The following is a 10,950-nucleotide window of genomic DNA, read 5'->3' on the forward strand; positions in this document are numbered from 1 at the left end:
AATTAGACTAGATTATCCCTCAAAGTCCATCTGGATCTTATAACATGAGGCTTTAATATGTTCATGTTGTATTTCTGGCCCGTGTAATGACTTTTTATGTTGCAAGCACCAAAACAACATGGTTACTCTAAGATGTTTTTCTGTATCTTTCCAAAACCATGTAAATATGTGATTCTTAGCTATCATCACTCAAAATCACTTATCTTTTTCCTCATGAACCCTATATTTTGAGATATTTTTCTCAAACAAATTAAATTGTAAGGTGTGATAATGTATCCCTTTGTCCAGTTGTAGAGAACTTACAGTGCAATTGACGAGTTTGTTGTCTCTCTCCCTCTGAAAGAATTTAAGTTGTGAGGTTAGGCATTTTTCCTCTCCTGTTCATTATATCCCCAGGGTCTAGAACAGGATATCGTGGTGTTGTTGTTTAGTTGCTAAGTCTTGTTCGAGTCTTTTGAAACCCCATGGAATATCCATGGGATTTCCCAGGCAAGAATACTGGAGTGGGTTGCCATTTCCTTCTGCAGGGGAACTTTCCAACCCAGAGATCTTGCTTGGCAGGAGATTCTTTACCACTGAGCTACCAGGGAAGCCTGACATATAGTGAGCACCCAGTAATTATTCCATGATTTATTGAGTGAATAAATCCATGAACATGATTCTGTTTGAAAGACTAGGTGTGCTAGAAGACCATGGTCTATGAGTTTGAACAAAACTGAAATAACATCAAGTTTCACAGTATATAGAAATGATTTGCTCTTCAAACCTGTTTCCTGTGTCATAAAGGAAAAGAAAATTCCTCTTCCCACTCCACTCCCACTCCACAGAGAAATGCTTTGAGAATTAATTAAACAGTAACATGGAGAAAGCATTTTGAATTTCTAGAAGAAAGCACTTTATTAATTCGAGGCTTTTATTGTGTGAAGAAACTGTAAGTGACACAGGGGCAAGGATAAAGATGAGGACATGTTAAATGGATTAAACTGTTCAGAATATTACATTGGCATTTTAAGGGATAATTGATTTGAGATTGATATAGGCAGAGTGAAAAACACAAAGCAGTTTAAGAAATCTTCTCCCAAATAACAGATTTTTAAGAAATACTTTCTTCTTTGTAGTCAATTCTCAATTATTTATGGCACAATACTCTCATTAATGAATTATTCCCCATGTTTACCATTCTTTTGTCTATTTTATGGGTATCTTCTTGCTAATTAGAACTCCCATACCAATGTCAGAGGGTTGGCATTAAAAAAAAAAAAGTTTAAGCTAAAATTTGTCCTTATCAGGAGTACATTCCTCTCTCCTTGTTTATTAGGGTCCAGCCATGAAGCCAGGTAAGTGTCGCAGAATTAGAGACATATGAATTGTACCCAATTCAATGCACAAGTCACTAGGTATATGGCACAGAATAATTGCACAACATGAGTTAGTCAACATGGGGAGATGGGAAGGGGTAATGAAAAGCCCCAAGGAGAAGCCTGGGCAGAAGGAGTCTCAAGTTCAGCAGCAAGGCTCACTGCAAGCGACAGTATGAGTGGAAAGTCATCTGAAGCTCTGAGGGAGCCCCCAGCGGTATCCCTGGAACAACTCTCACCAGCTCAGAGTTGGGTCCTCCAGTAAAGAGCCTTACAATTACTCAGCTCTATGGTCTCATTTTAAGAAGTCTGTCTGTCAGTAGGCGTAACAGTAACATCCCAGGGGATCTTGTCTCTATTGGTTGCTCTTTCAGTTCCAGTGACATAAATCCTAATTTGCCTAGTAAATCGCTTATCTAAATTAGCACTGTTAGTCTATTACTCAAAGACACTTGAACTCTTACAGCAGACATGTCAAATCAACTAATATGAAAGCACATTGGCCACTGTGACTCCATTTTGAACTACTTAGCGTGGCTTAACATAGCATAAATCCTATAACTTTCACTCAGGATAAGTAGGAATCATCACACAAAAGAAATCATATCATAACCCTCCTTCTTGTTAAAATGTTTAATTTCTGATATAGATTACTTTCAAAACGACACAATTTTAAAATGCTATATACACTGTTAAATTAGTTGAGCACATATTATGAGTGAGATGCTGTATAAAGTTTGGGAAGGAATACAGAAATGTTGCAACTTTGTTCCTGCCCTTTTGGCATGTTGGAACAGGACTAGAGAGGGCATGAGAATGCTTGAGTTTTAACTGACTCCTCTGCTTAAAATCTATGTCACGTGGGTGACTTGACCATTCTAAGCCTCAGTGTCCTTAACAATAAAACAAAACTCATATTATCTGCTTTGTTTTGCTGTGAAAATCTTTTTATTAAAAGGTAAATAAAGTATTTAGAATGACAATCTCATAGCAGTCATATTGATCAGATCAGAAACCTAGCAATAGATCCCCATTTCTGTTGGTCAGACACCAGGAGCGGATGTAACTGCAGTCATTGAAACAGTTCATCCAACAGGCAAGGTAGGATGTCTAGAAAGTACTGAAAACCAAATGACAAGATCAGAATGGAATAATGACAGATAGAAGGCAGAGCCCCCGAAGGAGGGCTAAGCATAGCAAGAACAGGCCATGTCTGCAGCTTTCAACAGGGCTGGTTTTGGGATGCATGGGTGCAGAGACCAGCAGTTGGAAAAGGGTAAGTGGGGTCATGGCCTCAGAAGGTAGGAAAACACAGAGCAACTCACTTCCTGTTTAGTTTCCAAATTCTTAGCCAAGAACAGTCTTCAAATTAGAAATGATAGTAGATGTGATTAGAATATTAAAATAATAAAAATGCAAGGGACTGGGGCTTCCCTGGTGACTCAGTGGTGAAGAATCCACCTGCCAATGCAGGAGACATGGGGTCAATCTCTAGACCTGGAAAATCCCACACGCCCCAGAGCAACTAAGCCCTTGCACCACAACAATGAGCCTGAAGCTGCAACTGCTGAGCCCACATGTGGCAACTATTAACGACTGTGTACCGTAGAGCCCGTGCTCCACAGAAGAGAAGCCACTTCAACGATAAGTCCACGTATTACAATGAAGAGTAGCCCCCGCTCACCACAACTAAAGAAAAGCTGGCACAGCAATGAAGACTCAGCACAGCCAAAAATAAACAAATTTTAAAAATTATTTTTTTAATGGAAGGGGTAACCCTCAAAAACCAAATGAAGAAATTGGGCTTCAATTACTTGCACTTACTTTCTCAAGGTCACACAGCTCAGCAGAGTAAGAGTCAGGACTTAAATCTTAAGTTTCCAAATCTAATGATTCTTACATTATGTGATAATGCCTCTAAGAGGCAACTTCCCTTCCCAGGATAAAGGAAGAAAAAAGCGGGCACTCAGTTGTCTTAATAAATTTATCTCTAGAGTCAGAGAAATTCTGGTCACTGGCACCGAGAGATTTGGAAAAGAAATCCTCAGGAACCTACAAAGCATGGTAGAGGAAAGATGATAGTAAAATAGAGCCAATTTGCCCCAAATAAGGGAGAAAATACACAAGCTGGTACCTAGAGCCTGCCCATATGAAATTTCTACAATAGAATTCAACACATGTTTATTAAGTCCTTTACAACATACCAGACATTACGCTAGTCCATGATGATGAATTGACCTTTTCCAAAACAAAGTCCAAAAGAAGAGAGATGGGCAAATCACTATAATGTAATGTATTCAACACATGTGTCGACAGAGTGGTACGAAAGCATAGAATTTAAAGTCAAAGACATTTTATCAGTCTCTAAAAGTGATAGAAATTTTCCAGAGGGTCAAAGGGGAGAAATAGCACAGCAGCATTTCAGTTGGGTGGAATGACATGTGCTGAATTACATAAATAGAGACAAATGTTTGATGAATAGCAAGAAGTTTGATATGGATGGTTTCAAATAGAAGGAATGATTTTGATGGAGATGAAGATGGTATGTAAACTGGGGCCAGATTTTGAAGAACTTACAGCTCACACTGGGAAGTTTGGGATTTAAGTAATCAGAAAGTGGATGGGGTTTGAAAATTTGAAGAGAAGAGCAGGGATGACGAAGAGCCAAATGAGCGTACACCCACCACAACCTCAAGCGGACGAGCTGCATTTTGTCTGTAGGTATGGTCTCTAGACTGGCAAATGAGGACTGCATGAAGGTAAAATGTACTGTTCAACAGGGCATTTGACAGTTTCTTTTGTGAGAGCTTTGTAAACATGAAGATTAAGTAAGGACTTGAAGAACGGTTCATTCGATTCATAACAGACTGAATAAAACCCGAAAAAAGAGCTGATCAACAGATTAGGACACACCAGAAAGGAGGACTTCATGGAGAAGATTCAGAGGTTTGACATTAGAATTTCCCTGTTCTATCTGGGCTTATGCTATGACTCAAAAGTGTAAGTAGCCCACTTAATCAAATTTATAAATGGCACAAAGCTATGAAGAATAGTTTGCTGCCACTGGATAATGGCAGCAAAACCCAGGGAGATCAAGGCAGGCTGGTTGAATCTGCATTGCTATAGACATAGTGACAGAGAAGCATAGATGAAATGAATGGAGTTAGAAACAGGGCCTGCCACAGCACTGCTCTCTATAGACACATATGATTCCACATACCAAAGACAGAGAACTCCACACTCCATCGTTTGTTAAAACTCTGCCTCCCCCTTTGCTATTTAAAATCCATGAGCACAGAGATTTTGTTCTGTTTTTACTACTTATTGCACTCTATTGTACACCCAGTGCCTACACCTGTGCCTACCCCTGTGCCAGGCACATAGCAGGGAACATGTTGAAGGAGTGATGAAATTAATCTGGAGGTAAGTAATAAGGATGTGAAAGTGCTCAAAGCCACTCTGATGATGAGGAGAAACAGAGATACTTTGTCCGAAAAAGAAAAGGCATGGGTGATTTGTGATGACCGTCTTAAAACATTAAAGGACTCTCTTGTGGAAAAAGAATCAAACACAATCTTTCAAGCCCCACAGGACAAATTTAAATCTAAAAGGTAGATGTTTCAGGCAGGTGGATTTCAGTTTGATGCAAGGAAGTAATTTCTAACAATTAGGGCTGTTCAGAACGGCCTTACTGAGGAGGTGAGTTGCATGTCCCTGGAGGTGTCTGAGGACCTGATGAATGGTCATTAGGGATTATTGTTCCACTGAGACTCCTGGGGTAGGTGACCATAATGGTCACTTCTAATCTACGTTGTCCAACTACAAAATGAGATGGCATATGAGAAAATGATTTGGAACTTAACCCTGAAAACTGAACACCATTTTCCTAGGAAGACTTAAAATAATTTTCATCTAAACTGAGGCAAGATTGACCTGAAATATTAAAAATGACAGACGAAGAATACTAATAATAAAACATCTCTTTGATTTTATTTGGGGCTTTCTTGGTGTCAGGGAAGACCTCATGTAGGAGAGGGGACTTGCTTAGCTTTAAATATTGGGTACAGAAGGGGTGGGCTGGTTGTTGCTGAAGTGTGACTGTGAGAGAAGCTGCACACCCAGAAACACGTGTTATCTGATATCAAGAAGTTGGTCTTCACTACACAGTTGTCTTATATGTATCTTTTCATCAGCAGTTTGTAGTTTCTCAGAAGTTGCTAATTTATCACTCTCAGGACAAAGAGCACCTGTTCACCCCAATATTCAAAACCTCATTTGTAATTCTCTTATTCTCCTTTTCTTTGATTCTCTGTTTTCTTTACTTATAAATATTTCCTAGCTCTTCTAACTAGCCAAGCATTAACACTACTGAATTTCTGCAGGCCTAAAGGAGTCTTAAAGTCCTACAGTTCATGAGGTTGTAAAGAGTCAGACACGACTTAGCAATTGAACAACAACACCAAATTTGTTTTTAAGAAAAAACAGCAATGGGGGGGAAAAGAGTGAACTGAAGACTCAAATTACGGACTACACTTTTGTAATTTATAGAAAAGCATTTTTTTTATTGATCAGATGATTTTAATATATGTATTTTATATGAACATGTATACACCCATTGGGCTTCCCAGGTGGCTCAGTGGTAAAGAATCCGCCTGCTAATGAAGTTGACCTTAAATTAGTTATGTTTATCAACTTCAAAAACTATACAAAGAATAATGCTGTAACTGAAAGATGACCAAGCAGTCTACAGAAAGAACTTAGCACCAGTATTAATATTCTCCCTGTGCTGTGTAACTTTTGCTCTTATGGTACTTTAACCATAAGAGTTCTACTCTGCAGTTTTCAATCTACTTGACAATCCTTATGGCATTTTCCACTCTCCTTAAATATTAGACCCCTAGAAAGAGTTATTTTTCTTTCCTATCATTGGTTACTCCAGTGATAATTTTTCAAGGTGCAAAAGTCAATGTTATTTGTTTTTGACTAATAAAGCCCAAATTTGGAAAACGAGGCTTTTCCGAGTTTCCCAGTGTAGCTTGTGGACACCTGGGAGAGAAAGGCCCTAAACAGCAGAGCAAGGCCCTGGGAGCCATCTCTTTTGGTCCTCTGGGACTGATAAACATGTTCTTGAGTGCTCCAAATACTGCAGTTCTTAAATCTAGCATCTGTCTATTCCTTGATCGGCAATGAAGGTTTTGCTTAGATGCTTTGAGCTCTGCTCGATGAGAAAGAGGTGATCATTTGTGGGATCAGCAGAAAGAATGCTATGACTGATTAACAATCCTGCCCTGACCCAAGAATGTGTCATTCCAGGCCTTCAGGAAAGATCCTGGCTTAAGGGTCTCCCTCTCTTCTGAGACCCATTTGTGAAAAGTCCAGTTAAATTCAACTATCTGGCTGACACAGTTCTACGCTGACTGAAAGCAGATCATTTATTCTAGATCTTTGAGGGAGGGCCTGAAGTTCTCTATCAAGCCACTGCAGGTGGGGGAAGGCCCAGGAAGTCACTGTAACGACTCCTGTGGATTCCCAAGCATCTCCCCCAGAAATAACTGTGTCTTTTCTGAATCATTAAATCTTTATTCATTAAGCACTTACACTGCGTCTGACAAGTTTCTAAATGAATATCACAGACCAAATAGATGGAGAATCACCCAGACCCAAATTAGGAATACCAGAGCGCTAGTCAAGTACCCTAGAGAATGTCTCTTCCCAGCTCACTTTCTTTGCTTGCCCCCAGTACTCTTTCTGGTGACCTCATCCACTCACTGGCTACAAATGCCCTCATGCTGATGACACTCCAATTTACACCCCAATCCTGATTTCTACCCCATCCCCAGAACTCCAAACTCACATTCCCAACTGTTTACATCTTCACTGTGACACCGTAGCCATTTCTATTTAAAGAGGTCCAAGACAGAAATTCTATTTTCCTAGCCTACATCCCAAGTTATTCCTTTTCCAGAATTCCCCATGTGAGTAAGTAGAATACTCTTTTCCCAAGTATACAAGCAAAAATCTAAGAATCATTCAAGGAAACCATAATCCTTCCCCTTTACTCATTCCTTTATACAATACATTAGTAAGTCCTTTCGTACATATCAAAATAAATATCATATCAAGATAATTCTATTCTCCCACCTCCTCTGCCACCTCCTAGACTAAGCCACCATCATCTTCCACGCAGACTACTCAAGTAGCCTTCTAACTATTCTTTCTGCTTCCATTCTTAGCTATATTCACACAGTCTTCAAATAAAGCCAGAGTGATATATTTAAAATATGTAATAGATCATGATGATATTTTGCAGCTTATATCTTTCAATAGCTTCCTAATTCCCTTAGAATAAAATTCAAGCTTCTTACTGTGGCCTACAAAATCTTTAATCATTTGGCCCCTCATCACCTCTCCAAGTTCATCTTATGGTACATTTATCCTTGCTCAAAATTCAAGAGATGATCATCTCTATCTTACACAAGCTGTTTCAGGAAATAGAAAAAGAGGAAAAGCTAGCCAATGTAGTGAAATCTAATGTCAAAAGTGGACAAGGACAGGGTAAGAAGAACACACAATAGAATCATCTCACTTGTGATCCTAGGGTCAGGAAAGAGACAAAATAATTTTATTAAATGTAGTATATATCAAATAGGCCTTGTCAGTATACTATACCATAATCTGGGAGTTACCTCAAGAATGCAAGGATAAGTCAATATCAAAATCTTTTAACATTACCTTTCAATAAATATATGAAGAGAGAAAACAGTGCAATCAACTCAATAGAGGAATATATTATTCAGGACAGGCAGGCTATGCTGTGGTAACAGACAGATAACAAAATCTCTGTAGACTACAATAAGAGGGGCTTATTGTTTTCTCAAGAAAATTCCATCTTATTAAATTAAGTGTACCAGGTTCAGTCCCTGGCTTGGGAAGATCCCCTGGAGGAGAGCATGGCAACCCACTCCAGGATTCCCTTGCCTGGAGAATCCTCATGGACAGAAGAGCCTGGTGGGTACAGTCCATAGGGTCACAAAGAGTCAGACATGACTGAAGTGATTGAGCACACGCACTGTATATAAAATGCATCATATATCAGATTAAATACATAAAAATTATAAGTCATGTATTATTTCATAGCCTTCAAGTAATTGCTGTGTCATGGGATGGTATTGGACTAAGTGTGGAGACTCACATTGCTAACTTTGGGCAGGTCACTTAATCTCCATGTAGCTCAAGTTTTTCATCTGAAAAAATGAGTAGATTAAACTGAATGATCTGCTTTCTTACAGTTCTGACATCCCTGATAGATCAGCCTTAGCATTGTCAGTGGAGTTGACATGATATGGCCATCAATTCCCAGGCATATTTAGCTTATTTATTTTTTCTATTTTGGTCTAAGCTACTTCCATATTCCTTTTCCTCCCATTTTCTGGACATACATATATAGTAAAAGAAAGCACAACTTCTCCACAAATGAGCCTTTTCTTTAATTGAAATATAGTTGATTTACAATATTATATTAGTTTCAAGTATACAACATAGTGATTCAATATTTTTACAGGTTATACTCTATTTAAAGGATGTGAGAGTTGGTCTATAAAGAAAGCTGAGAGCAGAAGAATTGATGCTTTTGAACTGTGGTGTTGGAGAAGACTCTTGAGAGTCCCTTGAAGTGCAAGGACATCCAACCAGTGCATCCTAAAGGAAATCAGTCCTGAATATTCATTGGAAGGACTGATGCTGATGCTGAAGCTGAAGCTCCAATACTCTGGCCACCTGATGCAAAGGACTGACTCATTGGAAAAGACCCTAATGCTGGGAAAGATTGAAGGCAGGAAAAGAAGGGGACAACAGAGGATGAGATGGTTGGATGGCACCAGCTCAAGGGACATGAGTGTGGGTAAACTCCAGGAGTTGGTGATGGACAGGAAGGCCTGGCATGCTGCAGTCCATGGGTTTGCAAACAGTCAGAAACAACTGAGCGACTGAAATGAACTGAAATGAAAGTTATTAAAAAATAATGTTATATTCCTCTGTGTTGTACAATATATCCCTGTTGCTTCCACAAGTGAACATTCTGATTTTGAATTCATTTGCAGAGAGTGAAGCGGCCCCCAGCTGCCATTCATAAACAATCCTTGAAAAAGCTAACTTGCAATAGGCTTCTATCTTGCTTAGCCTCTTCTGAGAAAAGTCCCATTTTCAGTGAACTTGGCTAGGAGTGTGATGCATAGCCCTTATCCTACAGGAATTGAAAACATCTTCTAAAACTTCATAGGAAAAAACACACACTTTGAAATATAATAGAAATGTAATTGTATGGAACACGAGGGATTTAGAGTCTCTTAGGCCAGGGAGACTCTAAACTACTTCTTTTGTATCCTGAGCACAGGCCCTTCATGCACCCTCCTTGGTGGTGGGATAGTGTATATGGAAGAGGACGTTCAGGTTGTGGAGTTAAACTAGGATTCAGAGCCCTCTTCTGTAGTGTTAACCCTCAGTCTTCTCATCTGAAATGGGCAGATAATAAATGCTACCTCAGGCTTCCATGGCGGCTCAGAGGTTAAAGTGTCTGCCTGTGATGTGGGAGACCTGGGTTCGATCCCTGTGTCGAGAAGATCCCCTGGAGAAGGAAATGGCAACCCACTTCAGTATTCTTGCCTGGAGAATCCCATGGACGGAGGAGCCTGGTGGGCTACAGTCCACAGGGTTGCAAAGAGTTGGACACGACTGAGCGACTTCACTTTCACTTTCATAAGTCTGTGGTAGGACCAAATGTGGTAACATCTCTTGGTCATTTAGCATGGTCTCTGGCACATGACCCCTTGTGGCTCAGCTGGTAAAGAATCCACCTGCAATGCAGGAGACCTGGGTTGGGAAGATCCCCTGGAGAAAGGAAAGTTTACCCACTCCAGTACTGTGGCCTGGAGAATTCCACGGACTACACAGTCCATGGGGTTGCGGAGTCAGGCACAACTGAGTGACTTTCATTTTCACTTTCCGGCACATGAAGACCTACATAGAGGTTAGTTCCTCTCTTTCCTCAATTTCTTGATAAAATAGCTTTAGTTGGACTAAAGAAAATCTTGTCCTCTGAAACAACTAAATTGAAAAAAACCTAGAGAACACAGTTAACTGAAAATAGCAAATTATCAGTGTTTTCTGTTAATACTAGTGCCATGAAAACTCTGTGAATTTGGCACCACTTGCAAATAATGCAAAGATGATTCACAGTCACATTTATAAAGTGTTTTGACCTCCTTAGGAGAAAGATGTTAAATAGATAGAAGCAAAATTCTGTTCGTATCATTCTTCACTGGAAATGCCATGCTTAACCACATTAAAACTCTAACATATTCTTCTTCTTTTTCTATGCTATGAACTCAGGTCAATGTTTAGAAAAACTGTGTCTGTCACCAAGAAGAATGATGAGATAGCATACAGGACAATTTACAATTAAGAAGTGAGAAAGACTGGACAGATAGAGAACATTAGCTGCTCCCAGAAACAAATTTGAAAAGATACAGAACTGAGCTCTTAGAGAAAACTGCCTTAAAACACATGGTCATCTTTGCTGGTGATTTAAATTTAG

This window comes from Bubalus bubalis, chromosome 5 (assembly GCF_019923935.1).
Source record: "Bubalus bubalis isolate 160015118507 breed Murrah chromosome 5, NDDB_SH_1, whole genome shotgun sequence".
NCBI classification, from domain to species: domain Eukaryota; kingdom Metazoa; phylum Chordata; class Mammalia; order Artiodactyla; family Bovidae; genus Bubalus; species Bubalus bubalis.